Raw genomic sequence first — 23,791 nt, 5'->3', positions numbered from 1 at the left:
CGTGGATGGCTCTTCTGTTTCTAACTGTGACTATGGCCACTGCATGCGGGTCAGTGCCTTGAAAGTTCTGTTGTCATTTTCTGTGAACCTTGTGAAGTTACTACCTTGTTTAATATATTTTCAGATCAGTTGAGAAAGCTTTCTTGTAACATAAAATGCAATATGCAGTTAGTATTGATCTAGTACTATGAATTTTCTATAAATTCACTTCTGTAACAGCAAATGAAGCTATTTTAGTAAGAAAGCAAAAATGCTTTGTTAAATTCCATTGTGGTGCACTTAAGGTCCGCTGGAAGGCTAAATATTTTGTGTAAGAATGAGGAACAACGACAGCACAATCTTTTTCACATAAAGCCTGGAAAATCTGCTAGTCTTACCACCACCGAAGTAACAAAAAGGTGCATCTCTGGCACTAAGTGTTGTCTACAGGATGTTTAGGAAGAAGTTATTTCTGTTTGCCCCCTTCTGCTGTATTCATACCTAGCCCTGCGCTGCTTGGTGTTCCGAATCCCTGGCGACTGTCCTTTCCACAATTCTGGGAGCAGGTAGTTGTTGGAAAGCATGATCCAAGGGATATATTTGTGGCTTTGAATTCTTCTGTGATGTTTTTTGGTTCAGTAATCAAAAACTGTCAGTTCAGTAATGTAAAGTAGCCCAGATGAAACTGGGAGGGATGTGTAGAGCTGGCTGGAAACTAACCTTCAGTTGCTTTCTTCCAACTGGAAGGATCGAGCTGGTGGAGCTCAATGGGAATCTGCCCTGATTCTGGAGCTTCTGAGCTTTTTCGTTTACAACATTAGTCAAGGCATTAAGTGCATTTATTTATTAAATTTACAGGTGACACTAAGCCAGGTGCAACTGCAATTACATTGCCTGAACAAGATTAGAATTCAACATAATCTTGATAAATTTGAGAAATGATCTGAAGATACTGCGGCCATTGCATGGATCTTATGAAAAATATGTTTAAAAATATAACCACTGTTTTTTCTGGGGGCAAGTATTAACTAATGGTGGTAGCAAACATACCCCGTTCTGCTTCTGTTGATTGACTCTCTGGCTCCTGTAACTCTGCCCTTGTAACTATTATATTAATCTTAGTATGTTTTCTTTATGCTTTAAAGTTCTAACCATTGATTTTTATTGTTAAAGTAATTAGAAGAATCAAGCTGAATATTCTTGGGTCAGTTTCTGATAACTGTGATTGCTTTGCTGGCACTGAAGTTTTGAGACAGTCTGAGCATGGACTTGAATTTGGCTGCCTTTGCTTTTGTCCTAACTCTGCTGCCTCTCTAATTTCATTTTGCAAAAAGCCAAATCAATGTAGACGATAAATGAAGAGAAGAATTACCAGGAAAAACAGCTTAATTTTCTTCAGAAAGCCTAGCTTCAAAGAGGGCTGGCAAGGTCTCCCGTATGAATTCTAGGTAAGTGCTCCTTTGAAAGTAGGATGAAAAACAGTGAGTAGTCTAGGCAGTGGAGAACCCCATATCTCTTCTCTGTGATCAGATAAAATTAGATTTTCTGTGATTTTTCTGTTGAGACTACAAATAAGCAGGACTAATTTTTCCATATATTCACCTTACTGTTCTGTATCTTTATTTTTCTATAAGAATGCAGTAACTGCCACAATAGGGAGTTAGTTTGTATCTTACATCTTTGCAGGATTAAGAATTAAGAGTTGATTTCATACTTCTGCTGATGTGCTTATTACCCTTACAGTTTGTTAACACCTGCTTTTGTTTTTCCTCCTGTGTAGTCTAAAACAACAGTCCTCCTCTTCTTTCTCAGCCCTCAGTAAGAACGCTGTTCCATTACAGTCGGTACACAAACTCTGGCTGTGGTCCCATGTTCACTAATGCCAGATTTGTGTGTTACCTGAATGCCGTGACAGAAGTTTCATCAGGTGAGAGCACATAGTCACGTTTCTGTAAAATTATCTATATCACAAATATGCATTCTGTTCCAGCTGCAGATGAATAGGGGATATCTAATTTAACATGAATTAATGGATTAATTTATATTAAATCAGTGCTCGTATCAGATTTTTAGATTTAGCAGTATCTAATCCTGCCTTCCACTGTCAAACCTGGGGGCTCAAAGTTTTTCTGTTCTCTTTGTCCGATTCCTATAAGGATACTTGGGAGAAGTTTGGGTTTTGGATCAAAAATCCTTCCTAAATATCTCCTTTTTCTTCCTTCCTCGAGGAAGCTTAAATGGTGTAGGAACTAATACCTATTAGGCAGGAATTTCTTTCCAGGCCAGTCCTGCTGCGGTGCCGCTCCCTCCCTTGCAGTGCGGCGTGCTGCGTAACCTCCCTGCCCAGCCGTGGCCCCAAGCTGCGAAGATCGGGAGTACTGATTCCAGTCCATCTCATTGAAGTGTTATCATGAGGTGTTCGTAGGCAGGCAGGGACTAGTACTTTACTCACTAGCTAACTCGAGAACATTTATCCAGGGGATCAGGTGTGTCACGCAGCAAGAAGCAGCACGAGGGAGAACGAATATATGCAGCTTCATTTACAGTCAGTAGCCTGAGACCTTAGCTATGGGTTTAGCTATTCTTGATTTAATTTCATATGTGGATGCTCTTATTCCAGAATGAAAGTGCCTTGTTCTGAATGAACTTAATTCCTTTAATTTCACTTGGGAATAAGTACATGCACACACCTGGAGTTTAAATCTGAGACAGCTATTTTTCTATAAATATATACCCTTCTCTCTTCTGGATCAGATCTCACATGTAGCCAAATCCTTACATTCATTTAATGAGACCTGGTTTATTGTTTAAAATTCTTTCCTTTGGGAAGTATCTGGCTGGAAAATAAAAATGTTACTTGCAAGAGTAAGACTTTTTGAGTAGAAGAATCTAAAAATTTTGAAAACATTTGATTTGGAAACACAGCTTTGGAAAAGGTTACATGTCAGATCATATTTTACTGTTTTACTCTGAAACGTCTGTCATTTGATACTTCAAAAGTTTCATTTTGAATTAATGTTCCAAATTCAGAAATACAGCTTTGATACATGGCTTGGATGGAATATTAATGTTTTCTGCAGCAAAACATGTCTTTTATATCTCAATGGTCACATTTTCTGATGAAAGCAGAAGCGGTTGGAGTGCTTTGGACTGCCTTTGCTCTGCCCAAGTGTCAAGGTAAGAAGCTGCATTCGGAAGTCATTTTCCACCTGCAGACCTCTTCCCTGGATGTGGCTTGTGTTCCCTAGACACAATCCAAGGCAGCCTCAAGGTCTCAGCAACGTGTTTTCTTCTCTCCCTGGTGCGGCTGGCAAGGGAGGAACTGATGAGTAGATGTTTTCCTCTCTGACCTATCCCCCTGCTCCGTCTCTGAGGAGCACGGTGTCCTCGGCCTGTCGAGCCGCGCGGTGGGGACGGCGCTGTGTTCCCCCTCGGAGCGCACGCTCCCGTTGCCTGTCTCCCCGTAGGACTTGCTGCCCTTGCGCAATGTGATCATGTGAAGCTTACTGCTTTTCGGCCGTGTGGACCGGGTTCAGCTGCCAGAGGGGTCTTGCGTTCGCGTCTGTCGGCTTTTAGAGGAGGGCTGTGCACTTCCATGGTGCGGCACGGGGAGGGCTGATGTGCAGCAGAGAGCTTTCCCGAAGACGGATGGCTAAGCTCTTTAAGATTTAATACTCTCTTGAAGTTCAAATCAGTGTAAGGGAAGGCTTAAGCAGCTTAATGGGTTAAAATGATCCCTGACTGTGTCCTTCAGACAGTTTAAAGCTCCTGCGGCAACCCGGGCGGCCACCTGTTGCTCTCCGAGCCAAACGGGTTATTAGCTTCCCGGCCTTCCTTGTGCCGCCCGGCGGCGCGGCGGCCCCGGCCCCGCGCCGCAAGTGATTGTTCCAAAGCTTGTCATTGTTTCAAATGCCACTTGCCGGCATTGAACGCGCGCGGCTGTAACCTGAGCCAGCGCCGCGTGTTAATAAGACTAAAACCGCTGGACTGCCACCAAAAGATCTGCTCGCACTTGGCATATCATAAATTAACATCACTCTTACCTGCCAGGGATGATTCACTGCTGGCTTGGAGCAGAGCTAAACTTTAGCGGATGCCAGCAAGCTGGGCGGTGGTTTGACCTGCCACGTGGCCGGAGACTGCTCCTTTTCTCTCCCCCGCCGCCCTCCCTCCGATGCAGCGTGTGGGGAGACAGAAGCTCTTTGTGGCGGGGCGAGAGCTCGTGCTCGCGTGCCTCCCCGCTGCCTACCCCTCTTCCACGAGGTTGGCCTGTTTGTGGGAAGATCCTAACCGGATTCTCACTGCCTGTTTTGGGGGAGTGGGGGTGTTAACGCCGGACTGGACTGTAGCCTCTCGTTGCTGCAGCTGCGGAAGGCATTCTTCCCCCAAATCCCACCTAGCTCAGGCAGGCCGGGTGGCAATACCCTCTTAGCATCCCGGAAGCTACATATAAATTTCATGCTGGAGGAGTCCGCTTGGCCGACTAACAGCCTGCAGCCAGCGGGATAAGCTTGTGCCCACGCTGGGCAGCGTAGGAGGCAGCAAGGGGATGCCCCGCGTGGAAACGAGGGAGATCGTGTCGCGGGGTTATACGCCAGAGGTTGAGCAGGCGCCTCAGAGCGCAGGCGCTCGGGCTCCGGTGTCCCAGGGACTGCCCAGCGGTGGGTGCTGCTCTGTCCCTGGCACACGTCTGGCGAGGGGCAATGCTGCTCCCCCGGGCAGCTGCGGGCAGCAGCGTTTCTCCGCTGCAGCCGTGCAAGCGTGTGCAGGGCCGCTGGGGCTGCTCTGTGCGGTGGGGGTCTGCAGTGCTGCCCTGGGGATGTGCGTGGTCCCCGGGCTGTCGCAGGCCAGAGGGAAGCAGGGAGCAAGAAGGGATGAGAGACGCTTAAAGATGCTTTTGCCCTGCCTTGCTGAAAGCCACGGTGGGTGGGAGGAATGTGGGTGGGTATCTCTGGTTGACTGGGGAGATGCTCGTATCTCCTTATAGAGACCAGGTCTTTTTATAAAGTCTAGAGATTTCTTTCCTCCTGCTTCTCCCTCAGGGCTAACGTGCTCCTCATGATTTCAGCTAAAACAGCTCCTTTGCGTTCCATGGTGTCTGCCTTGCCTATTTACCTTGGCTCATCCAAATCGTTTGTTAAATACCAAGTTCACGTAAGCAGTCCTGTGTGGACTTTGGACCCTTGAAGTCTTGCTATAGACATCAGCAGGGATAGAAGCAGGCCCCGTATCTGCCTGGGATGTGTTTGGAGCTGATGGAAATTCAAAGCGGTCTACGGAGCAGGGTGTAACCATGATTTGCGTCGGGGTAATTATGGTAGGCAATGCCAGTAGCAAGCTGCAGTCCTTCTAGTGTTCCCTACCACATCTGCACGCAGGCTGGCAGATTAACCCTGATTTAACTGTTTTGTTACAGTTATCACTGTATCTACTACCTCTTGTTTTCTTTTCCAGTAGAAGAAACCATTCACAAATGGAAGAACCCAGGAATCCTGCAAAGGGATCACCCTGTTCAGCGGTGCCGACAGGAGACCAGAGCCTGCAGCCCCAGCTTTACCTAATGACGCTGTCTGGACTGCAGCCTGCCCACCTCCTGCCTCGGCACCACTGCAGCACGTTCAGTCGGAGCAGCAGCAGAGGCTGGCAAGTGTCTGCAGGACGAGGAGTGCAGCTCTCCGCTGCTCAGCTTGCAGACACGTGGTGATTGCTGCCTGAGCTACATAAAAGCTTGTGCTGTCTATATTTTATTTTGTGGGTAATGTGGCTTGTTGGGTTTTATTATTTTCTCTTAATGCAAGGCTAACATGGAGTGCAGAGCTGGTTGCTGGGCAGTGGGGACTGCAGTTGGTAATAAAGGTCTGTTTTCTCACTTTCTCTATTTTAGTCTCTGGGCAGGATGAGGCACATCAGGGGAAAATCTGACTTGAAACAGAAGCTCAATTTTAAGTTGGATTTAAGACAGTGCTGCAGAGAGAGCTTTGCTTACACCACAGCTATCCCTGCTCTCAGCACATACTACTGTGACTGCTCACGCACTGGGAACTCCTGGGGTTCGGTGTCACTTCTCTCCTGGAGCATGGCATAAAGCAGGGTACAGCATGGCACCAAACCCTGATCCCCTCCTTAGTGTGCAAAGTGGTGTTCAGATGCCTGGGGCTGGATGTCTGTCTGGTTGCCCTTTACTCCCACAGGTCATGTGAACATACTGAAAAGGTGATAAATATCCTGCTGTAAGGAGGCAATGGTCCCTATCAGACCTTGGAGTTGCGATTCCCGAGCCCTGCACCTTTCCCTTCTGTTTGGGGCACCTACTGAAATGCTCAGTGTACCCCCTCAGCACAGAGATGACTTTTTCTGTGCGCCTGGTGGTGGTCTGTTATTTGCAGAAGGATTTTTTTGCTTGCAAGGAGAATTTTGCAGTCACCAAGTGAAAAGTGCTCTTCGGAAGAACTCTGGGTTTTGGTACAAACCTCCGCATCTCTCCAGGTGAGTCTGTTTTCAGCAAGGTCACCGGATATCCTCACATCTGCTCTGATGAGGAGATGAGTGAATCCAGCTGAGTTGCATTTGCATGTGCCCTCTCTGAAATTACCCGCAGAGCTGATAAATTCCTTACCCCTCACCCCTGCCAGCTCTGCTAATTGCAGCTTCTTGCAGGGCTCCAGCAAGGAGTCTGATGCGCAGGCTGGACTGCCACGGCACCATTGCAAGGGTCAGCTGAGAAAGCCGGTCCAGGAATAGCTCCTCCAGGCTGCAGCAACAAGCCTCGACATGTACCAGAGTGGCTGCCCAGTCTCCAAGGGAGGATGCCAGCCGTGCTGCTCCGTGGACAGCACTGGAATGTTTTTTTTTTTCTTGTAACTTAAGTTCGAGGCAAGAGAGAATCAGTGTTCAGCTCTGCTGGAGTTGGGAAGAGGGGCTTGTCCCCTCTTGTCTGGTCAGTAGAGGTTACGGCAAGAGTTTGTAGCTGATATTACTGGATTTTGCTTTTTGCTGGTGTAAAGATCTGGCCTAGGGTAAGGGTGTTTGTGCTTTGGCAGTGGGTGTGAAAGGAGAAACTCCAGAGGGTTGGGCAGCAACATGCTCGTTCTGTTCTCTTCCCTAGATGGCCTTCCGGAGACACGCTGGGTGAATGGAAAATGTAATGAAATTCCCAGAGCCTCCTGGTGCACTACCAAGGTATTCTCGCCAGCTTTCCGGCCTGAGATCTTGGTGCAGCTGTGGTGGCCGGCTCCACAGATAGAGCTGATTGAAGATTAACCCCCACCATGGCAGGAATATTGCTGAGAGAGATACTTTCTTCAAACAGCACACGCTATAGCCACTGTTGCCCTTGGGGTAACATTACCTGAATAAAGGGCTCACACTAGATCAAGCACCTTTCAAACTGCCTTTCTTTTTTGAAAGCTGGCTTGTTTATTCTGGTTCACAAACTGAGCAGTACAAACAGCAGTAGCAAAGTGATGCATCCCAAATTTTAGCTGAAAGGATGGGTTTCATGACCACTGCAGTTTGCACAAGGACTTTCGGATCCAAACCATCTGTGGGGCTTGGAGCATGCAAACTATTTGTGTTGTCTTAAAGATTTACCAGGGAGGAGGGCCCTAATGAGCCAGAATCCGTAAGAAAACAGAGACCTGCACAACTCCTGGGAGTTTTGTTTTAAGCTTCTATTGAATAGATTGATCATTGTCCTGCAGCGTTTAGTGGTGGAGAAAAAAGGAGGGAGGGAGTTTAACAAGTGCCTTGTTTGGTTTTTGTTGTCTTTGCTGTTCTGAACCTCTCCTTCTACTCCCACAGCAGGGTTTTTCTTTGCCTCTGTTTCCTTCAGGCAGATGGTAGCAATAGGTTTCATTTCCCCCCAGCTGCCAAATTAACAGCCTTGGCGAGCTTTCGTTTGCTGGCTAGTTTTGGGTGGTGCTGGAGGATTGCTCCACTCAGTACATTTCCAAGACGTGCTTTTTAACCCCAGCTCTATAAAAACAAACTTTTTTTTGTTTGTTTGTTTGAGAGACTGGACCTTGGGGAAGCAGATACGAAATTTGCTCTGGCTGTATTTTGTCCACTGAAGGAGTTGGCTTTGAGTTGCATTAGAATAGCAGACTGGCTTCTTGCACAAATCTCCCACAAGCAACAGGCTGAGCTGGGAAAAGCTGGTGGGCAGCAGTACTGGAAACTATGTCCTGCTATGTTAGAGCATCCACAGGAGGGACTAATGAAAACTCTTGCCTCAGATCCCCATACTTCACACCAAAGCTTTCTAATCCACCCTATTGCGGTGGTCAGCTTCAGAACACAACAATATCCTGAGCTTGTGAATTTGCAATGTGGTTTTTCTCTTCTTTCCCCCAGTCACAGTAATCCAGTGTGATATCAAAGAGCAATTGTCAGAATCATAACCCCTCACCGTTCTGCAGTGCTGCTGCTGGCAGTATTTAGCTTAGAGAAACGAGTGCTCTGAACTGCTCCATTGATACAGACACGGATTCAAGTGGACCGAACCAGAGAAAACAGGTGAAGAGTTATAATATTTCTTTTATAAATGTAAAACCCTACCCAAAGGAAGGGATACACACCGTGTTTCCTAAACCTTTACATAAAGCCTAGGGGAAGGACATAAACTGAACCAAGTGCTCTTGAGTCCAAGTCCTGTGCCTTTCGCTATTCTATATCATTTATATACACCGCATAGTCTATGTGCTAAGGGAACCTAATCTCACAATTTGGAGTTCTCTCATTGCCTGCCTGCCTTCCTAGCTAAAAAAGCTCTGCTCTTGGCATCTTTCTGTAGTAGAGCAGCGTGTGCGGGCGCATCTAGGTTGGCAGTTTTGTACATACTCAGTGCATCTTCACCTTTTGGGGTTTATTTTGTGGCGGAGAACTGCGGCACATAGAGAGTGTAGGACCCAGCCTCTTGGCTGTCTTCTCTGTCTTCAGGATGTAGTTTAAATGAAATGCCTGATGAGTGAAAATTTCAAGCTTGGTTCTACTTGAAAAAGAACCTGTATATCCAACATACTGCCATGCCAGGAACAACAAGATACAAGAGCCACTCTCAGCCTTGCATTTGTTTTTCACATGTGTTCCCTGCGTTCCAGGACTGCTGTCCTCAAACCTCCTCACTAGTTGTTTTCATCTGCTGCTAGAGCCGTATGTCTGAGGAAGGACCGGCTCTACTGTTTGAACAACCCTGCTCCGTCTGCCGCTGCTGCTCCTGCTGTTGTAGCTGCGAGCGGAGCGGCAGCCCTGTGACGCCAGGCTTGCAGGCACCTCATCAGTCTCTGTCTCTGCTTGTGTGTTTCCTGTAACCCCTGCTAGATGAGGTCATCACAAACTTGGATTTCGGTGCTGGGCTTCAGTGACTTGAGTTTGTTAGGAATAAGGCCACTGCCATCAGCAGTTAGGCTAGCTAGGATAAAAATTCCTTGGGTGTTCAGACTCTATTCTTGGGGCAAGAGCTGATTGCAGCTGCTGTGACTTAGCTCCCAAAGGTGGTCTTCACAAAGCGACCCTCTGAAACATCTGCTCTAAGTCACCGTGAGGGACAAGACCGTGGACAAGATTAGTCAGATCTAGTGCGTAGGTTTAGTTTCAGTTCTCTGTAGGTTAAACCTAGACTCTAGGTTTAATTCCCACCTCCTGCTAGACTGTTTTATTTCAGCAGAAACAGTAGTCTGTGCAGCTGGCCTCGCATTTCCCGGGGGGGGTAAGCAAAAAGGAGTCAGAAGCTTCTGAAGTTTTCCATCCTTATCAATGTGCAATATTAAGAGTAAAACCAGGCATCCCACAGAGCATCAGAGAGGCCAGAAGGTCTCCTTTGCTCTGTGTGGGGTTTTATTGAGATGGATGTGTACTACGCAGCCTGGAACACAAGCTGTTTGTTTTAATTCACAAATTAAAAATAAAACTATGTTTATTTGCATCAGCCAAGGGGTCTTTTTCTCACAGCTGCCTGAAAAGTGAGCTCTAGCTGCCAAGTAAAATAAGGTTTAATGTTACAACGTGTGCTGGGAAGGGCAGAGCTGGTAATTACTCTGCAAGCAGCAAGACACCGGTAGGTACAAAAGAAATCCGCACAAAGTGCCGAACGCGGCTGTGGCGTGTGTCAGATACAGGACTGAGCTGCGGGAAGGTGTTGCAGAATGGCAACCACCTACAGGGAGCAACCCCTGCGCCTGCGTGGGCGAGGAAGCTCCATCCTTAGGGAAGCTCTTATGAGCAATGCTCTCCCGCCGCACGCTAGCTGTCAACCCGTGTCTGGCGTTGCCGCTGCGGAGAGCTAGTTAGGAGGTGTCTCGAATCCCCGGGTTCCCTTTATTCCCAGCTTGTCAGGCTTTGGAAAACGTGCTTGTCGCGGTGAGCAGTGGTCTGCACCTGATAATTAACGAGGAGAAGGCTAATCCGTCCAGGTCTACTCTGTTTGCTGTGCGGACGTGTGCAGCCTCCGCGAGGTCGGCACGGGCTCGGCGTTGGGGCCTCCGCTCCTTCCCGCGAGGCTGCAGGCGCGAGGGCAGTGGCAGACGGGGACGCGTCTTGTTGTCTCCGTTCGGCGCCGGCGACGTGCCTTGCGAGGCAGCGATGGCTGCTGTGGTCTCGGCTCCATTTCGTCTGACTCATCTGCTTCGGTGGAATAAACGCCCATGATCTAAATGTTGTTCTACTGTGGCTGCATCTGGAAACCCAAATATCAGCACAAATGCTGTTGTGCTAGGTACTGTATAAACTTATGGTCAGAGGCTTTCCCTGCCCTTGGGGAATAGACACCGGGAAAAGAGGGAAGGCAAGGAAAAAGGGGCTCACAGCGGCTGAATTATTTGATTTGGTTGCATGCAGGGGGGCAGAAGTTCAAGCCAGCTCTTTTGACACCCAGCAGAAAGACTGTCTTTCCTCTTGTTAATGACAAGGAGACGTGAAGGAGAGACAGTGTCCCTCGGTCTGCCAGAGGGTCTCAGGCCGGTGGTGTAGGCTGGAGTGAATGGGAAAGGTAGCCTGTCTGCGCAGCAGCGTACGGTTGTTCTCTGCACCTTGTACCGCAGCAAAGAGTCCGCCTGTGCTGTGTTCGTACAGCCGGAAGCCTTCTCCTGCAGGCCTCCAGCTCTGGATTGCTTTGTGACCAGAATTTATCAAGGCAGTTTACAATGGCTTTGACACCATTTGGGTAGATGAAGCTGGCTCAAAAAGCATCCACCCACTAGCTAAACAGTGCCTCAGGCTCTGAACGCATTAAACTGTTGCTCTGCTCTGCTGCCTACATGCAGCTTTGCAGGTGGAGTTTGTTTTTGATGTTATCCAACCCCCTTAATGGCTTGTGAGCCCTCTGACTCCACCTCCCATCTTTCCTGCCTATAATTTGTATTATAATTTTTGGGAGCCCGCTTGTTGCTAAGTCTTGCACAGACAAAGAACAAAAGGATGGTCTTTGTTTCAAGAAGTGTCTCTACCCTTTCAGTTGGTCAGAGAGCCAAAAGCCAGGAGCAAGAATTTAATCAAAAACATAAGAATGCTGTGCGTATTTATTGAAAACCTCCATGTCTGAGTCCAGTTGAGCACTCTCCTCAGCTCATCTCACTCACTGGGATGCTAAAAAGGCCGAAGTTATTGCAAATTCTATCAGAGTTTTAAGAATGGGTGTTTTGCTGTAGGTTTGACTTATTATTGGAATTGTAGAGCCTTGAAGTTTTGGAGAAACCTTAATTTAAATTGTCTGATGTGACTGAGATCCCAATTCTGAGTCAGGCTTTTAGAAAACAACAAGTCCAGCAACAACTACTTTACTACTTTTTTTTTTTTTTTTTTTTTCCAGAAGCACGTAGTCTTCCTTGAAACCCTTCTTAAGCACTAGAAGCACGTATGTCGTGAGTTACCAAAATTGGAAACAAGATACTGGAGGACCGTGCTTTCCTGGACTTTACTAATGCAGATCAACATGTATATGTCTTGAAACTTGCAGTGAGCAAAGAACCAACAGCTGCCTGCAATACTGCCACAGTCGGCTGGGAAATGGCCCAAACACAGAAAAGTTTAAAAAAAAAAAAAAAAAAAAAAGTAGTGTGGCGGGAGTCGTCTTCAAGTATGTTTGAAATAATGAAAAGAACTCATGTGCAAAGCGATTAAGAGATCTTTGAGGATCAAAAACCTTGATTCAGTTTTGCCAATGGAACAAAACTTTTCATCTGTTCCTATGTGGACCTTAAAGTAGGGCAGAAGGGTGTATTTTTTAAATGATTTCATTTCAAAATTTACTTTGGGCAGGGGGAAAGGGTTCTTTCTATTTGTTCTTGCTCTTGTTATTCAGTGTCCTTAACACAAAAGGGCAGCCTAGCTCTGAAATGAAGAGCAGGGTCATTCTATGAACTTGTGGTTCATTAGTCTCCTTTTGATATGTCAGAACAGTAAGGGACCCTTTTATTTTTTTTCCCCTTTCTAGTAATGCCTGTGTTCTTAAATCAAGACATCTTCCCTCATCATGCTGCAGTGGCTGAATCTTTTTCAGACATTTCCTAAGTGGGTTGTAGCAATAACGCTAATCCTGTGCAGAGTATAGTCAAAAGTCAGATGCGCAAGTAGCCAAAACCAAAGGTTTTCAGTGTTCCATGCAGTAAGTCCCACTTCCCAAGTTTGTGTTTATTTGGAGCTGGATGCCTCCCCCCACCAAGTAAATCTGTGCTTGTTTTCCCTGGTAGCTTCTTGCTAACAGGACTGTAGAGCAAGTGTGAATTGTAGCATTGGGAAGGTGCAATGCAGGAGGCTCAGAAGTGCGAATTGCTGGATTCCAGAACTGCAAGCTCATGTGAAATGCTCCCTTCTTGGGGGAAGGGGTGGTGGAACTAGCAACAGAAGCCCGTGAGGAGATCCGGGACTGAGAGCAAAGCCAAGAGATTGGGAAGGTGAGGGGACAAAACTCAGAAATGTCCTTGTCTTTGGGTTTCTGCAGGGGACAGTGGAGAAGCTCCCTCTTCCTGTTTCGGACTGCTCTAACCACTGTGGAGAGCCTCACTTGCAGGCCGGAGCATCTCAGTGGCCTCGACATCTACAAGGCAGCGTAATTCTTACAGCCTGGGTTTGCAAACTGGAGGATCCACGCGGCAGAGCCAGAGCCGCAGGGCAGTGTGGAATCTCTCAGTATGTTCCCCAGACATCATACGCCACCAAGGGTTAGTTTTCAGAGCATTCGTGCCCGAGTTGCAGGATTATTGGGCTTAATGACAGAAATTGCCTCAGCTGCGGAAGTCAAGTGTTGGTTTTGTCTCATGGCAAAGCGCTGGCAGGGTCAGAGAGGGTATGTGTTTCTGTTGCCATTGTAGATGTTTTATTCAGTAGATATCTGGTGCCACAGCAGCACAGGTGCTTCCTGTGACCTGGAGCTAATGTACTTTTGGTGCGTGGTTTCCTGATCTTCTGTCCTAATTCGGGTCAGATGGTAGGCGTGTTCTGACCTATTCAGTAGGGCATTTCTGATATACCCGTTTAAAGCCAGTATTTAACCAGTTTCTCTCCTCTGAAGCTTAATCAGTACAGGTTGTATTTAACCAGTAGAAGGTATATTTTGTGTGATGGAGGTGGCAAACCCCATTTCTGCTGTTATGGGAACCGCATCTGTAAGCTACACAAACTGTCATGCTCTAGTCACATACCAAGAGCAGTAGCGGAAACCCAGAAACAACATCAGCAAAAGCTGAAAACTGTATATTCCCATGACAGAGCAGCATTGTCAGTTGGAAGCTGGAAAATTTTTGCTGGTAAAAATTTCTGGCAGGGTGTGGACTCAAGGTGGATGTATTTGCCTTCTTTAACCCATTTCTAGATTAGCTCTTCCTACCTGTTCCTAGTACTCCCATGTCTGTGTGAGTGCCAATGTCACCATTGATATAAGCCTGGTGTAAAAGTGTGCTCGCAAAATGGCTTGTGATTACATTATGATGGCTGAAAAAATGACCTCCTGTGGACTGGAGATTGCCACCCTGCTGGGCTTGAAACCAGGTATACGTTTGATTACTGCATAATTTTTATACTGCTCTAACATGATCAGAAGCATGTGCCGTTTCAGCATATTATCAATTCTAATACAACTGCAAGCAGCAAAAGAGAGTAAAGTATTTGGTCTTCCATGCCTGCCTTTGGGGGTGGGGAATGGAGATGAGACTGTCCACGCATTATGTTTTTACAGTAGCTTTTCCCCGGTGTTCACCTAAATAGTTATTTTTAGGAAGATCATATATTTCCCAGTAATTGTTTTAAATGTGTCAAAGAGCTCTCTGATATAAATCCTGTGATTTATGGATTCTCCCTACTTTTTAATAGCTGAACTTAAATCCTGGATTCACTGAAACCATTTGGAAAATTGGGATCATTCCAAGCTGGAGCAAAGGGAGGGGGATTGGTATTTTGCCAAGATCAGCAGTGATTCATTCCCACATTCATGCTCTGTATCCAGTGAAGGGCAGAAGCTGGGAATGCTGTAAGGAGAGCTAGCAAGAGATGATCTTGTTCAAGGGTGAATCTGCCCTGCTCGCTCCCTCTACTGCTAGATAAGGTGTTTTGAATGAAAAGGACCAAAACCTGTAATGTTTTTCTTTCATCCCCTCCAAGAGCTGATTTATTCAAAGAAGCCCCCCAAGCTGACTCACTTGCCTACTCTCCGTAAGGCATTCCTGAGACAACTGGGTATCGGGTGTCCCAAAGAGTGTCCCAGTAGGGGTGGAAGGACTGGAGAACACCTCAGGTCAAATATACTTTGGAAATCCCTTGCAAAGAGATGTTTTAGTGACTGCTTGGAATGAAGCAATGGCGGTATCAGGTTAGCCCAGCAGCCTGGCAGTGTGACTAGGGAGCCTGGAGGGAACCACGGAAGAACAGGGTGGGCACGGACACGCTGCTGGTATGTTGTCACGTTGCCGGTATAGTCTGTCAGAGTCCCGTGATACTTGGCCCCAGGATGCCTTGAGTGAGAGGTGATCACAGAATAATTTAGACTGGTGATAGTATAATTTAGATCAGGTGATGAATCTTGAAGTAATATAAAATGTGGAAACTTGCTCCGGTAAATCCTAAGATTCACCTGCGAGATGGAGGTTTTGTTCAGCCTGATGACATTTATGCTTTTGGTGCCTACACCCCGGTTCAGGCTCCGGCTCCTAGGACATACAGCTATACAAATAGTCAGTAATACATGGCTGGTGGCTCATGCGGGAGGAATGAAAGGGGCCGCCTGTCCGTCCAACCAACCACCCGTCCTCGCTCCGGCCCTCCCTTGTCCGTGCAGCGAGCCGGGACTGTGCTCCAGCTGCACGTCCAATAGCTGAGGCCATGGCTATGGTGAGAGCTAGGCTTTTACAGCAGGGCAGCTGAAATACTTCTTAGTTGTGAGCCCCTTGGGAGCTGCCTTTCCTCAGAGAGATCTGTCCTTGTCCTCAGGCCAGCTGACAGCAGAGTAAAATTTCTCATCATGTTTCAGTTCTAGCCCTGGGAGAGAAATGCGGGGAGATGGAGCCAAGTATCCCAGCATGGTTCACCTCTAGCAGAAAGAAAGGGATTTTTTTTCTCTCTCTTTTGTAGAGCAGGGGCACTGCCAGAACAGTGTCATCTTCTTTTCCTGATGTGATCATCCCTGTTGCTTATGTTTGAAATATAATAAAAAATTCTAAGAGCACTGCTGTCATGATAAGGAGGCAAAAATAAGCAAACTGCATTTGGGAATAAGAGGCAGTAATAAACCCCTGAATTTCCAAACACATAGAGGAGCATTGACTTCTAAATACCAGGAATTCTAAGCCCTTACCTTGCTACTTCATGTGGCATTTGGAGGGGCTCTGGATTTTTATTTCATCCTGGTATTTGCGGTATTTCCTGCCATTAGTACAGGAAAACTCTTGTGTGGTAAATGCTGGCTTTTTCCTCTGTTGGTGGCAACCACAGGAACCTGGGTTCATGAAAGGCAAACCGTCCTTTTTGTTGTGAAGAATCTCAGAGTTACCCGGGGAGGAAAAGCTTATTGGGGTTGAATAAGGATTTTTGTTCTGTGGTTGAATGTCAGCTGAAAGGCTCTAAACTGAATCAAATCTTGTCTTTAGATCCAAGAGTCTGGGACTTAAAATTCATTGGGTGGTTTCGAAAGGTGTAGCATGGAAATACTATTGATGTTAATTTTATCACAACCTCTTAAAAGTAATCTGGGTATAAAGGTTTCAGGTACAAGTATTGGCCCTGACTGAGTAACCCAGCCTTCAGAAATTGCTGTTTTTATTGCAGGTTAAACTGTAGATTGGACCATGTAGATTTGTAAGGGAAAAATATTAGCCAACTTACTCTCTTCCCCTCCACCCTCTGTAATCAGGGCATATATCAAGTTGCACTGTCTGGCAGGGAGCTCCAAATGTTATTTGAGAAGACAGAAGAATGCAAGCGATGTCAGCAGAAAACAGCTGAGTAGCAGTTAAATTTCTTTGGCCTGAACCTGCTCCACAGGGGAAAAGAAACGCAACAACTGGACTTGTTTCACTTCACCCCAGTGCAAACCATCCTTTGGAAACAGATGATGTTTGTGACCAACCTCTATGCAGAAGCTGGGGTTTGGGAATGCTGCTAGGTGGACGAATCCTGCTCTACCGTGGATGTGGCAGGTCTCCCCTCGTCATGCTCGACGGGGGCCAGCGTGTGCCACGATCCTGCAGAAAGCACTGGACCCTTGCAGGACGCTGGCTATTACTGCTCCCTTGTGCAGCTGCAACCTGTTATGTTAGAGGGACTGCTTCAAGCTGCATCTCCATGGCCAGTTTAACTTGTTATCTACATTCATTTTGAAGCCTCAAGAGCTGGCTCAAGTGAACTTGCCTGGTGCTGCAAAAGAGCAGTGGAGGTGCATGCAAGGATACTGTTAGCTGAGAAGCTGGGATGAGTTAAATGGTACCCTTAATCCCCTTGATGTTTGACAGACTCAAGTTAAAAGGTCTTCTCCACTTGGGGTGAAGGCTTTGCATGTGTAGATGCTGGTTCACTTAAGGGCAGCTCTTAAGCTGTGACTCGTGCCGTCCCTGCGGCGAAGGAGCCCTCGTCTGCTGGCACTTGCTTTATTGTTGAGGGAATAGGTCACTTCTGCAGCATCTCACATCACAAGCTGGGGATTTATGTTGAATTTTTTTGTCCAGGGAGACTTTTTAAATAAACCACAATGGAGCCAGCAAAGAGCCATAAGCAGAAGGATGTTACCCGAGAAGAAAACTAAAGTGGGGATAGCCCTTGTTTTCTTCAACAGTCACCCTACAGTGTCATCCCATTTTTCTGCCTTGCGCCCCCCCTTCCCGTTCCAGCTGGATTTGCCAGGTTATGTGCGTAACAGAGATCCACCTTCTCACAGCTCTCACACATAACAGGGTTGCACGACCCTGACATGATCCATCTTGGGATCTGGGATTTGAGGTCCTTTTTGTGATCCTTCTTGCCTGACAGGGATTTAGCATCCCTTCCCTCGCTCTGTTCTTTAGTTTGCCTCGTTACCTGCCTCTGTTCCACTTTGATGGGGCAACTTAGTCTCCACTAGGGAGAAAAGTCAAGTGAGCAAGGGAACTGGAGCCAGCTTCTTTCTGATAGCCTCACCAATTTTTTTCACGTGTCCCAGAGTGAGATTTTCAACAACAGCTGCACAACAGCCCTGTTCAGATCCCGGAGCCAGATTTTCTCTAGCCCCTGATCTTTAGGATTTTCTCTAGCCTAAACCTGTGTCCTTGTTTCACAAATGATTCCTAGCCAGATATTTTCCAGGTGTTGTGCCTGAAACACACCAGCTACTTAGGCCTAATTCCCACTTATTCCAGTAGGAGTTATGCACTGCAGAAAGTGGACAGGCGTAAAGTCATTTTGGGGACATTCTGTAACTGAATGCAAGAGGAGCAAAAGAGATCTAAAGAAGAAGACATGGTCTAAATCCTGCAGAAAACTAAATGCTTCCTCTCCTGTGCTCAGCTCTTCTCAAGAAGAGAAGAAACTCTCAAATTTCATCAGGTGGTTAGGGGAAAGTAGCATCTCAGGAGCATGGATGCCACTCTTTGGCAATGCGTTACATTAATTCCTTTGGTGGATTAGAAAGAAAATGAGGAAAAGCCACTTGACACAGCCCCAGTGAATGTTAATAACATCTCATCCGGAAAACCAGAGAATTTGCTCATAAGCTTATTTTTCTTAGGGGTATGGAATAATTTCATAAATTAAGAGGAGGAAATATTCCTGACAGCTGAACTCTTCATTCCGTAGTAGAAACAGTGTGACCAAGCTATGTACATACATATATAGAACTAAAGTCTTCAAAAAATTGAATGTTTATTAATAAAAATATTAATAATTTTCCACAAGTGATTGCAGGAATGGCACTGCTGTACTGAAGCAGAATATTCAAGCTCCTAAACAAAATCCTATTTAGTGCTCTGAATCTTTTGTCTTTGAATACATTTCCTCTCTTCCTCATCCCAGCTTCTGGGTGCGCTAGTTATATTGTCTAGCACGGCCTTTCTAAACACATACATTTTTATTTGCATGCAAATTGTCAGCAGGCAGCTTGCCTGTAAATACTCTGCTAATCATTACAGGTTCCACGGTTCATCAGGACTGATTCCTAATTGGCTGCGGGATTGCCTATAACGCTCAATAACCTGATTCACAGCAATAGGAATGGCTGAATCTACATAATAAAGCAAGTGTGATGAAAGGTGAGTGCACACCTACTTCGTGTGTGTGTTATCATTCTCCTCAAGGTCAAAGAATTTTTTTTTTTTTCCTTCCAGATATACATATTCATACAGCCTGTGCACAATTAATGAGACAGAAGATTAAATGGTTGTGGATTAAGAACAAACCCTACTGTTCTTCTAATTAGATTGGAAGTTTCTTAGTTCATCTGATTAGAATTCAAAATTCAAACTGGCTAACACGCAGGCACAGCCCTCAAGTACTTGCAAAATCTGAACGTAAGAGTCACTGAGGAGCAGATTAACAGCCCATTTCATCCAGTTTCCCAGATCTCAGAGCCCAGGGCATGCTCCGAAGGATCATTAGAAGCTCCCAGAATTTCCACAGGGGCAGATTCACCCGGAGCAGAGGGGCCAGGCTGCCAGGGTTAAATGGCACATGAGAGCTCAGGCCAGGGTGAATTTAATGTGTGATTTTTAATATTATATCAGGAACATTACTTTTTATAGTCCCCGGTAATAGACATATTACCTAAGATATGAGGTCCTTGCTGTTGCAGCTGTCATGCATTAATATGTCTGTCTTTTCAAAACATGCTAATGTATATAATTAGCAGGGATGACTCAGAGGAGTCCTTGCCCTAAGCCCCAACTGTGACCCTTCTTACCCTAAACTTGGAAGCAGCTTGTACTAGTCCTAGGGTTTGGAAAGGGCTCCAGCATCATTAGACTTGGAAAACCTTGGGAGACAAATGGCCACGTCTAACAATAGGCATGACTCAGTTTCTGCGCTCGGTTAGGTGATTTGATTTCCTGTTACTCTGCTGTCTGGGCAGCTTGTTTTGGGGAACAAATCCTTACTAATGCTTTATCTATAACATCCGTGCTTCCACCAGAAGGATCCCCCGTGCATTATTTTCCTGACTTGTGCTGTGTATCGCTTCCTGCGGTTCCCCAGGCTGCACAGCTGCTGGTGGTGCAGCTGTCTTTGTGCGAGGAGCTGGGAAGCCTGGGAGTTTTGGCAGAGCTCCTTAATGAATGCTGCTCCAAGACGCCTGGCTTAACTTTGTGGCACCCCTGAACATTTGTCCCTTCCCTCTAATCTTTTGCATTGCAGGAGTGTTCAGTATTGGGCTTTAGATCCTTCCTGTTTTTGTTCAGGTGTAGAAAAGGGGAGAAGGGATGGTGACAGAGAGTCTGTTCAAACATGAGAAAAAGGCAATAGTTTGGGGATATATTGTCCTATTTCTTTTTGTGTGTGTGCATGTATTTTAACTTCTCTGTTTGAAAGGTAGGAAGGGACACTGACCTGCGTATTTAACTAAAAGAGAGCACTGAATGAAAGAGAATTTCAGGAAGTTTTCACAGATGTATTAATGTATTAAAATGGTGTAAGATTCCTGTTTCCTCATTGAAAATGGGAGCAATATGTATCTTTCCATAACAGATATGAAACAGAGAACTAAGAAATATGTTAGCATTCAAAAGAGCAGGAAAGTAATACTGCTTCTGTCACCATTAGAAGGTTAAAATCCTGCCTGGCAGCCTATAAACTATTTAAATGATCCTACAGAAATTCCACTTACTGAATCATCTTTGGGATTTATAGCTAAATCCTTCACCCCACTTGAAGACCCAATGTACTCGCAGTCCTGCCGGAAAATACACCTTAATGAGGGGAAATTGTAAAACTGGACTGAAAAAAACCCTCTTCAGCAAAGAGAGGTTCTTGCTGCAGTCCTCGCTTTACATGGCCATTGAGAGTATGGCAGCTGTGCTGCTGTGATCATATGTGACCTAGATTTTCCTCACAGTAGTCCTGTACTCTCCCTGATCTCATGTAGGCCTGAATGAATTGAATAGAAACATTTCTGGATGCTTTCAGAGAGCAATGACATCTTTTTCTTTCTGTGTGTCTCTCTCTCTGTCTTCAAACCACATCATCTTTTCCTCTTGCGGTTTTCTCCTTGTGCTGTCACACTGTGCTTGTAAAAGAGGACAGTGCTGGCCTTGCTTTAATTTTGCTAATGGTAGATGGGGAAATCGGGGCAGATGCAATTCCTTGCTGGTGTTCTGTTATGCAGCATAGGGTAAAACTAGTCCATGGATTTTACCACTGAGTGTATCTGCAGGAAGATTGGAGGGCTGTTGGGAAGATCCAAGAATGGGACTATGGAGTCAGGAAGCCTTGGGTTTCTGCATGGATGTTAGGCACGAATCTGTGCCTGGTATCAGGATGCTCTAGGTACCCTTCACACTAAGCTCTCAAGCATGGGCTCAGCAATGAGACCTTAGTGCAAGCTCTTAACTCTCTGAGAGAGAAGAGTTGGAGAAGCTCAGCTGCTCTGTGCACGCCCAAGCTCTGTTAATGCTGTTTGGCTGGATTTGGTGTAGACAGGAATCAGCACATCACATTGCAGCCCTTCTTAGCAGCATGGAGCCTGCGGGCCTGAGCTATAGCCAGGCCAGCAGTCAGTAATGGTACAGCAACATGAAGAGCCCATGGCTTAACCTGCTGGAGTTTGTCCTCGGACCCTCCTTAACATAGCTTTTGACCTCTAACTTCCTGGCTTTGGCACTGATGCCATCTGTGAACATGAACAAAAATCACCTCATTTGGAGGGCTTTAGTTAAGGTAGCTCAAGAGAATTAGAGGGATCTGATTTATTTTCCCTAGTGGGGAAGGTGGAAGCCTGCAGCAAAAAAGGTTGAAGCCATCTGTAGCATAGGCTTGCTAGTATTTCCTTCCTTCCTTCCTTCCATGCAGATCCTGCTGAATCTGTTTAGAATTCAAGTTTCTAGGATTGGGTGCAAAGTTTTTAAACTTCCACAAAGCAACTAGCACTTACAGTCAGAGTCTAGAGAGGACTTTTTGATACAGTTCTAATAGGGACAAAAATAAAAAGTCTTTCTCTGCCATGGTTCATATGTAAAATGAAATTGAAACGATCCCATCACCGACTTTGCAGAAAGCTGTGAGGACAACCCCTCTTTAGTGCTGTCTTCAGTTACAGAGTTGTTCTGACAGTGGAGAGTGAGTGTTACAGGTTGGTGGGTGGGGGTTCCTTCCAAAGGTTTATATAACTCCAGTATTATCTGTTCCTGTGATTGACTTGACACATGAATTCAAAACAGTTGGAGCTTCTCTCCCACTCTGATGTAGCAAACTTGATGTGAAAATGACACTTCCCACTGGGAGCTGATAGTTTACTGTTGGGCGCATGGTGTTGTGTTCCTTTGTTCGCTGAACGTGGCACTTGGCGAGTGGTCTTTGCCACTTCAAGGTTGTCAGTTCTGTCTGCTAAAGGCCAAGATAAAGCTTCGCAAAAAGCCTTTCACTCCAAACAAATCTTCTCTGTAACGTACTGACTTGATGACAAAGGAGCCAGGAGCTTAGAGGTGGTTTGGATTTTTCCATCCCAAAGTCTGTGCTCTTCCCTTGTCATGCTTTTATTTTAATGTGGTATTTCCTACTCTGCTGTAAACACCAGGGTGGTTTTTGTCTTGTGACTCGGCAGCGCTTCGCCATGACATTCCTTTCATAACGTGTTGCTGATAGCACTAGATGTGCTGCTGGCTGCTTGCAAGGGTTATCAGAGGGTTTGTACCAAGAGCACTTAGATAATCCCGTGAGGGGATGCATTAGCAATAGGAAACCTCTATGAAGCACTGCTGTGGTGCATTTGCTCTAAAGCAAAATAAAATACATTGCAACAAATTTATGGCTCTCTAGAAAGTGGTGATTTTCAACGCAGCATGGTGAAGCAACATGGATAGACTGTCCTGGTCCATAATGGCGTTGCCTGAGCTATGGAGTAACCTCAGTTGGTTAGCAACAGTACAGTGCCTAGGGTGCAAAGCTGGGCTGTAGTCTCTGTCCTTCTGAAGCCCCGAGTGAAATATGCATTAGTGATTATAAATGTAAATAATGGAAATGTGGGAAGCATTCATATCAATGAAAATTGCCTGCCTCTTGCTTTTACTTAAACAGACCAAATGTGTCATAGGGTTCACAAAGGTGTTAGAACACTTAAGAGCTCCTCAGCAGCCGTGACTTGATGTGTGGCTTAGTGTGTGGAATTTTTAGCTTTGTCTGTTGAGGTGAATTCTCACCATCTTTCACTGAGTTTCATTCCGGTGCTTTGCTCTTTACTCAACAACAGCAACAGGAATCAGACAGAGATGCATTCAGAATTACTCTGCTTTCCAATTATGAGCAAATGGTCTGACCCAAGTCATAAACGTACTGATATTTTGACTTGATTTTACCGGCTCCTATAACACAGAATACAAATCACAAGCTACCCAGAGATACTGGATCCTGTTTCTGTGCACTATGCCTCTTCTCTGCAATTTGGCAGTTGTCTGAATGCCCAATTCCTAATGGGGGTTTGGGGGAGAATAAACATGTGGGGACAAGGGAAAAGCTGTGATCCATATACAAATAATAAGTGAAGGAAACTTTTGTACTAAAGGGACCTCTCCTGTGCATTCTGTCAGGCCTGTAGCAACCTCCAGCTGCCAGAACAAACTCTAGGCAGTGGGATAAATACCTAAATGTAGGAATTAAGCAGTAATAGGCAACAAATCTGCAAAACTAGAGATAAAATACATGCAGTCCAAATGTAGATCCCATTACAATCAGTGGAGGTTGTTTTAGGGACTTCACAGAAACAAGGATTTGACTTCACATGATGAAATGAAAAATTTAACAGGGATGAAGAAAGGCATTACCACATTATTCATAACACTCCCTCTTAGAAGCTGCCAGCTTCTTCCCGCATAAAATGAAGGAAGCTACAGGTGATGGAAAAATAAATTGGTCCCTGTGGGCAAAGTGATTTGACTATACATGTGTATGAGAGATGAGGCCAATGTGCTTTGAACTGCGGGTGAAGTGGTAACTGCGATACATGGAAACCTGGTATATATTGGTGATGCTGGAGAGTTGCTCAGAAATGGCCAGCAAGTAATGCCACATCTCATTCAGGCTGAGGTTAAAATAAAACCTTCCAAGAACACACAAGTTGCTTTTTGGAAGAGTAAATGGCGGACTATGTGTATGCTTCTGACTTTTCTGCCCCCTTCTCACAGTTGTACTTTGCAAGGGGCTTGCTGAAGCCATAGAAGAACAT

At 45.8% G+C, this 23,791-nt stretch overlaps 1 protein-coding gene across 7 annotated transcripts in view; it reads left to right on the top strand.

Annotated features, from left to right (window-relative positions):
• LRRC28 (leucine rich repeat containing 28) overlaps positions 1-18,584 on the top strand; it is a 75,664-nt gene extending 57,080 nt beyond the window's left edge. The window contains exons 11-17 of one of the 7 annotated variants that reach the window (XR_010885743.1): positions 1,314-1,427; positions 1,760-1,906; positions 3,109-3,156; positions 5,434-6,070; positions 6,171-7,158; positions 8,332-8,493; positions 9,078-9,417. The gene's annotated coding sequence lies outside the window, so the exon portion shown is untranslated. Of the gene's footprint in view, positions 1-1,313; positions 1,428-1,759; positions 1,907-3,059; positions 3,157-5,433; positions 7,159-8,331; positions 8,494-9,077; positions 9,418-18,557 lie in introns of those variants that run through there. The other 6 variants (XR_010885744.1, XR_010885742.1, XR_010885746.1 and 3 more) reach the window with 6 other exon arrangements.
• The last annotated feature ends 5,207 nt before the right edge of the window (positions 18,585-23,791 follow it).

The sequence above is a fragment of the Apteryx mantelli genome, chromosome 15, assembly GCF_036417845.1.
Source record: "Apteryx mantelli isolate bAptMan1 chromosome 15, bAptMan1.hap1, whole genome shotgun sequence".
Classification (NCBI taxonomy): domain Eukaryota; kingdom Metazoa; phylum Chordata; class Aves; order Apterygiformes; family Apterygidae; genus Apteryx; species Apteryx mantelli.
This window is presented reverse-complemented; position numbering and strand designations above follow the sequence as displayed.